Source organism: Saccostrea echinata, unplaced genomic scaffold (genome assembly GCF_033153115.1).
Source record: "Saccostrea echinata isolate AGI-Se365-2 ecotype Australia unplaced genomic scaffold, CSIRO_AGI_Sech_v1 ptg000033l, whole genome shotgun sequence".
NCBI lineage: Eukaryota > Metazoa > Mollusca > Bivalvia > Ostreida > Ostreidae > Saccostrea > Saccostrea echinata.
This window is the reverse complement of record NW_026889782.1, coordinates 14,231,712-14,239,694: the sequence shown is the minus strand read 5'-3', so window position 1 is coordinate 14,239,694 and position 7,983 is coordinate 14,231,712. Positions and strand designations below refer to the sequence as shown.

Genomic DNA, 7,983 nt, shown 5'->3' with positions numbered 1-7,983 from the left:
ATTGATATTTTATTTTCTGACTTTCTGTCAGAATATTACAGAGCAGGACTTTTAATATAAAATTTTATTTCCTGGTTATTGTGTGAGATTTTTAGAAATGATTTTTTCCCCCATGACGAAAATACAAGTCATGTACTTTGATAAAACAATCAAACTGTATTCAGAACTTTCGGAAACACATTTGTGAAATAAAAAAAAATAATAAATCTATTCCATAGATATTGTCATATTTGTATTTCTTCTTTTTATTTTAAAAATGCTCTTCAATCAATGCTATAAAACTATTTTAATTTTGTTTCAGTTTTTCAATTCTGTTCTAGTTTTTACTCTCTTCAATCTTCATTTTAATTTACATATACACTCTCAATGTATAGCCATTAATTAAATGAATAAATTCTTTAATGAAATATGGAGATAACGAACAGTATTCAAGCTCATAAGTCCATTCAAACAAAAAATTGGAAGCAGAGCAAACATGAAGCTCCAAAATCATCAGAGTTGGGAACAGGTGACCTGGAAGATTGGGCATCCCCTACCAACCGGTCAAACCCGCCGATTGATCCATGTCATGATTGAAAAAAAAAACCAGGAAAATCCGTAGACAATTCCTTAGTATGAAAAACATCAGTCAACTTTTCACTAAGTCTTCTTGACAGAATGTATTTGCTGACAAGGTCATTTTATCGACAATATAACTTGCGAAATGATGACTTTAAACGAGACTGTTGACATTCTTGTTTCATCAACTTGGTATCAATAGCTTGCCTCGTTTTAGAAATTGTTGAATGTTCGTATGTAGAGCATGCCCAAGCGAATCGAATTAACTGAGAGATATAAATCCTATATACAGGTGATAAGGGTATATTGCTACATAAATAGGGGAAGTGCACGATTGAAAACTTAAATATCATGAGAAGCAAATAACAAATAAGAATGTTAAAGATTGGATTAGAAAGTAGAAATTAGCGGTAAATAAAAAAAAAGAATATGTTATAAATAACACGTTCAGATATGTTCTTAAAATTACATATAAACTTATCTTGTGTTTACTTTAAAGAGATTATTTAGGCACCAATATGTTAAGATTTAATTATGTAAAAAGCAGTATTCTAACTTTATCGATAGTTTGATTCATCATTTTCCATATTTTTCTCTACAACTATCATAGATCTGTTATAATCGGACCTTATCTGGATTGTTAAGGAGCCACAACCCTGCCTATGCTCATACTGAACAATGTGTGGAATGTTGTACGTCTGATGCTTGCAATCATAAAGGATGTGGGGGAATAGGTTTGTACAACAACAATAAAATATTATTCATTCAGCTCCATTGTGTGAAAAAGGGGTCTAAGAACGATCCCTGCTAATAAAAGAAAGAGTGTTTGGCTTATCCCACACACAGTGAAACATATAAACATTTTTGTACAGCATATATTACGAAAGTTTACCAAAAATGTTCAATTCATCACAGGAGGTCTCTAATCCTAATACTTAAGGAAAAATCTTTTTTACATTCCTCATATAAAATCCCGACATCTATATATATATAGATACAGGAAAAATGATGATAGTAAAGTGCATATAAGTGAAACGTTCTTTTAAATGTAGGTGTGTAAGAATAGTAATAATACATTGTATATATATAACTTCAGTTACATTCAGAGTCACAAGGTTGATTATCTAGTTAAGATCGATGTTTCATAAGCCCCAGAACGAGAAAATCTCGTTCTAAATAACACATTCATAAATATGTGCGTGTGTCAGTATGAATATTTTTAAAACTTTGTTCAACTATTAATACCAAATCCCATACGGTTCAAATTTTATTTTTGTTAGAGACAGGCATCAGATAGACATAGACAAGTTGATCTGAATCTATCAGTCTGCTTTGTTAGGGATTCAGGAAAAATAATATTTGGTGATGATTTTACTGTCTATTTTTTTCCCTGCTACAGACTATCCAAGTAGAAGAGGTCCGCTCTGTTTCAACTGTCCTCAATCAGCAGACCCTACAGTTTGTAGTTCTGTCAAAGTCTGTGACGAAAATGAGGTAATTAATACTAATAATTTTTTAATAAAACAAGTGGTATCCGCTAGTACATCAACTGTTAACGTGCATTTTAATTACATTTTTAATACACAACTACTAATTTTAAAATCAGAGGTAGGTGTAGGTTTCCCCAGAAATATCACAGTACACCCCCATGCAGTCATTTCTTTGAACTACAAAAATATGACGTCATAAAGGAATATGAAGTCATATCGATACAAATCTGAGCTATCATGACGGAGAGAGAGTAATACATATGCGCATTACTTTGAATTGAGGTAAAATTTTAGAATGTACATCAAAATTCATGTCTCAAGCTTCAGAGTGCAGTCATATTATTAAATATTCTAAAAATATTTTGCTCTATTACCCTTGATTGTAATTCGGCGTATTAAATACGATTAAAAATCGACTTTCTCTTTTGAGATGAACAATATTAATTAGAAGATTTTCTTGAAATCACAGAATAACGATTACCGATAGAATTTAGGAAAGGGATTTTTACGCAAAACATTTACACAAAAATACTGTGTTATATAACATTTTGCAACTATTTTCCCGAATTTTTTTTATAATATCTCAAACATAAACATGGTTATTTGCTACATAAATCTATTAAACAACTCTAAATTTCTTTATAATTGTTTAAACGATGTAACAATAAGATCAAACTTTCTTGCTTATTCATGCATGCGCTAGCAGTGAGAGTTCGTGTATTTTTACTTTGAAGTAATGTGAAACTATCAAACCTTGTGATACGCAGCTCTGTTAAGGCTGCATAAAGGGGGCGGGGCCTAATTTATACGGGAAAAATTTACTGTGACATCACACAAATATAGCAATTCCTCACAATAACAGAAAATGAAATAATTTGCGATTCTTAGCTGCATAAGAGTAATGAACTACATCAAAGCTTACCACTACATTCATTTTTGTCGCTAGTTAAATCCCACACAGCAAGATATAGACAAGTCACTGATGGCAATGCACTTGTCGACATGACGTCATCATGGTAAAATTTGACGCATTTTATGTGCAGTGAGAGGCGGATCAAGTAATTTTTTCACAGTGAAAAATGCATTTTATTATTAAACAGAATATTATTTGCAAATCTTAAGTAGACCATTAATACAAATCTGAAACGTTTGTTGAGTGTCATTATTTAACTACTATCGAGAGAATGTATTGAATTAATTCTACCATGTTTTGTCTACAGGGTGTGCATGTTTCACGCCGAGGTGCCTCATTAAATCGCCTTTTCGCAAGGGCATACACTTAATAGATCTTGACCATTTTTTGAATATACATAACGGACATATTCCTTAACTTGAAAAGTGCTGCTGCTTTCCTGAAATCGAGAGCATTACTTAATTAATACATAAAATACTTGATAAAGGTCACAGATATTTCGACATAAGCCAGATAACCTGAAATTTAAACTATTAAAATGCGAATTCTATTTAAAGCAGCAGCACTTTCCATAAACCACAAGTTATGTAGAAACAATTTATTACCTAAATTTTTAATTTTAACTAGGGTATGCTCTTGCGATATTGAAATTTGTTTGTGACCTACATACAGTACACATTATATGCATTTTTCACAGAGCGAGGTATACAATGTTATTTCAAATAATATTTAAAGTCATGTGATAATATAGTACCTTTACAAAAATAATTCAGTTTAAAAAGGGATGTATTTATGCACGTTTATATTCTGTTGATTTCTCCGAAGTACGCCTTAACATTGCTGTGTAGGAGCTTGTGACCTAAGTGGATAGAGGTATTGTTACATACTTTAAATTAATGTTTTCATGACATTTTTTGGACATTTTGAGCCCAGATCCATTGATCTCATTTTTTTGTTTATCGTCTGTGCAGTCAGTAAGTTATCAGTGAGTTGAGTTCACTGGCTGTGGATTGTGGTTTGTATTGCTCATGTCAAAATCTTTTGATCATTTAACTAAACGTAAACGTTCTCTATGATTCACTGAATCCGAACCTTCACCATCTTCAGTGCAACAATCAAAAACAAAAATCTATTCACAATGTCTGTTGCTACAGATATGACCAGTCCTAGCCAAAATACTGTCTATTTTCAATCTACTCAAAGTCCCCAGTACCAAGTACCTTACCCTCAGATGGCATTTCCTGCACAATACCAACCAGCATCCCAGGCTTTCATATCTGATGTCGACGTCCAGCGTATTGCTCAAGCATTGAGAGGTATCATTGTGACAGTACAAATATGATTGATCCCCTAAGAGAGCAGATAACTATGCTCCAAAAGAGAACATGTCACTCAAAAAGGAAATCGACGATCTGCAGATGTATAAGTAGGCGTAGCTGTATTCTTAGAAATCGCAACCAAATTGAAAATTCCCCTCAAGAAGGAGGACATCGCTGTATCACATCGAGTTGGCCGCAAGTCAGCAGATAAACAACGTTAAATCATTGCCAGAATTAATAACTACGATCTAAGACACAGAATCCTCAAATGCTGCAAGAAGCTTAGAAAAATCGGCGGTATGAAAAAAGAAACAGTTAACCAGGATCTAACGAAAACAAGAAATAATCTTGCATACCAAGCCCGGCAGATTGTTAAAAAAAAGCGAAGCAAGATCTACCTTTGTGTGGGAGGGCAAAAATTTTATTGTTGATCATAATGAACACAAACACATGATCAACTCTCCTGAAGATATGGAAAAAATGCTTTTTCATCTAGGTATCATTCTTGATTGCTTAAATTGGCCAGCAAAGTTTAATATCTTAAAAAAATATTGTTGATTTTTCTTAACATCTTAGTTACAGGCTCGTTACAATATACAAACAATAATCAATGTCTCTCTTATATCCGTTATAGATAACCTAGTCGTTATTACCTTGAGATTCTTTCCTGTTTTAAGGATTTAAATTGTTCATTTAAATTAAGACCACATTCCTATCACGTGGTTTTTCTAAAACCATTTTTCGATCATATGACGATTGTTCCTTCTGTTTGTAAATATGTTATTGTTTTTGTTTAATTCATATGCACAGTTTTCATATACGTGTATATCTCCTTTGAAACCTGGAATTGAAAGAAATAAGTGTCTGAAGATCTATATATATATGTGTGTAATGTAGCAGTCTTTCCTATCACATGTCTGATCCTCAATATTTATTGCTCTATGTGTTTGTGTAGTTCTCATACACCTATCACATAAATGCCTGTTAGTAATATTATACATAGGATCAGGATAGGATCATACTATGATTTGTCTAAGAAACTGTAATTTAAGCATTCTTTGGATGTACTAACAATATGTATGGTGAATTTATTAATTTATCACGGAATCAAGGCAATACCTGTAGTAATGTATGTGACGCTCCTGCATTCAATATTAAATGATAAATATTAGTTGAAATTTTATTTGTGATGTGGCATGAATGAGTGAGGTAAATTTTTACTTTGGTATGTAAAAATTGGAATTTTTGGAGATTTTTCAACGGCTTCAATTCCAGTAAACTGTTCACTATATATATGTATGAAACGTTTCCTTTCTGAGTGTACTATATAAGGTTTCATCTACGTACATGTTTTCTCACTTGAATTTGAAGAAAGAGGGGTTAATATAAGCCTCATGGCTATTGTATTTATTATCAGTGTATTTGTAACGTTGTCAATTTCATCGATTAAATATTGTTTTAACTAAACTTTGTTGTATTTGTGTTATGTATAATGAACTTACATTCAGCAGCATGGAAAATTACGAATATGAACTTTATGAATATACATCAGGTATAGCAAAGAATATAAATAAAAGTATATTTTCAAGAAGAATATTTTGTTTTACACAGATATGTCATCTCCGAGAGGAAGTTGAATTTGGTGACTCCATATTTATACAATCCTGCTCCCAAAAGCATGTGAGTGTCTAGAAAGTGGGCAAAACAAAATCATTCGGAAATTGGTCAACTTAAAGAAAACTAAAAATAATGTATTTATCTCATGGCAATGACTTCAATAAATCTAAATCTCATTCAATTCCAATGCTCATATACACAATGCAAAGAATCTTACAAGTTTAATTGAAAAGATCTTTTTGCAATCGTTGCTGTTTATTTTTTTTTAAATTAATTCCTAAATTTTAACCTAAAGTTTAAGTATTAACTTTAGTTAACTAAAGTTTACACGTACTTTGAATAAGTTTAGTTTTCTATCGTAATTTATTTTTTAACTTATTATCGAATAGGCGTACGAAATCTGTTAAACTAACGTGCTGCACAAGAAAATCTGATCCCTCCTCAGAAATATAGAGATTTTGTGCAGAATATAAATCCTTTTTGCCAACTTAGAAACTTAATAACTTCTCAATTAACATATTGTTCAACATTAAATTCAAAAATGGGGTTTGAATGGTATGCCATTCCATGTTATCCTCCGTCTCGTCCTTTAAAATAATTAATTCACCAAAAGCAAATTCAAATTCCTTATCATAATATAATTGCCAATTATACATGAAAGGTTTTTTTTTTTTTTTTTTTTGCTAAAATAGAACAGTCAAAATTCCATTGACAATTGAGATTTGTGGTCTGTATTTGCGAAGATATTTTTTCAAATATAATAATAATTAATATGACTTTAACGATGTTTATTCCGTTATTTCCCAGATTTGTAACAAGGGTAGCACAAGCATTTTTGGAAAGCGAAAAGCTGAGCGTTGTCTGAGATGCTGCAACACCGATCTTTGTAACCTAGGATGTATGACTAAATATTCTTTTGCTTACTAAAATATTTTGTTAATACGATTTTTTTAACCACACTTGTAACCAATTGTTGGAATAAAGGCGCAATAATCATATCTAGACCAGTAATAGAATTTTTTCCTATGATTCTAACTCTAATATCATTTAAGGCACCGACTTTCTACCATCAACGACATCAACAGTGAAAACAACAACTATAACTACAACTCCATCAACTACTACAACACTTAAGTGTATGTTTTATTAATAATATCAAAGTTACATGAGGCATTTACAAGATTAGATTAAAACTTACATTATTTACAATAAATGCTTCTATATTTAATGAACGAAAAGCATATAATACAAACATTTATTGAATCAAAACTGATAACAGATCCCATAAACTTTGTTTTGTTGCCTGAAAAGCCCTCTTAAAATTAATAACCACCCCTTTTTCCGTTTTTTTAAAATCTCTTGCTATCTGTAATTACCAGGATTTCGAATAAAGGATTCTTATTGCTTCTTCATAATTATCATATATTTTCATAATTCGTATCTCAATATTTTCTTCCTACAAATCCACAAATGTATATGGATAAGAATCACCGTGTTTGGGGATATGTATTAAGCTACGTTACGTTGTAATATTTAGTCTCCATGTAATTTTTATCTTCTAAAAAGGGTTAATACGTCAATTTATTTCATGCATTTATAACCAAAAACTGTTAACAAGTGCTAAGATTATGAACCGAAATTATTTAATTTTAATAAAATCAAGTACTTTTACCGAACCCATGACGTCATAACTATTGATCAAATATCTGCAGAGTGAAAATAAAAGGTAACGAGAATTCGTGTGAACACATATATGAAATGGGAGTTTAAAAGCATATACCACAAATATCATGTGTGATTCATAAGGAATTAAAGATTAGGGACATGGTGTGCTGATTCATTTGTATCATTTTGTCGTTTAATGAAGACTGGCAGTGTTATGAAATCCCGTTCAGTCTTTCTTCTGTCGTTCGTAACAAAAAAGATGCAAAAGTTCAACACTACACCGCATACTTCAATACATAAATTTTGTTTCTATCAAAAGCTTGTATACTACAATACTTGATCGTGTGCTTAACATAAATTGATGAAAATTCCTATCACAGAAATAATTATTCCCTGTTTTCGCATGAAGCTATAGCAAAAT

The 7,983-nt window shown here is 31.4% G+C and overlaps 1 long non-coding RNA gene across 1 annotated transcript; it reads left to right on the top strand.

Annotated features, from left to right (window-relative positions):
- The first annotated feature begins 1,186 nt into the window (after nucleotides 1-1,186).
- Nucleotides 1,187-5,948, top strand: LOC133198924 (uncharacterized). Its single transcript, XR_009722670.1, has 3 exons — nucleotides 1,187-1,292; nucleotides 1,958-2,052; nucleotides 5,892-5,948. It is a non-coding gene; the product is annotated as an uncharacterized LOC133198924 (long non-coding RNA).
- Nucleotides 5,949-7,983: the final 2,035 nt, after the last annotated feature.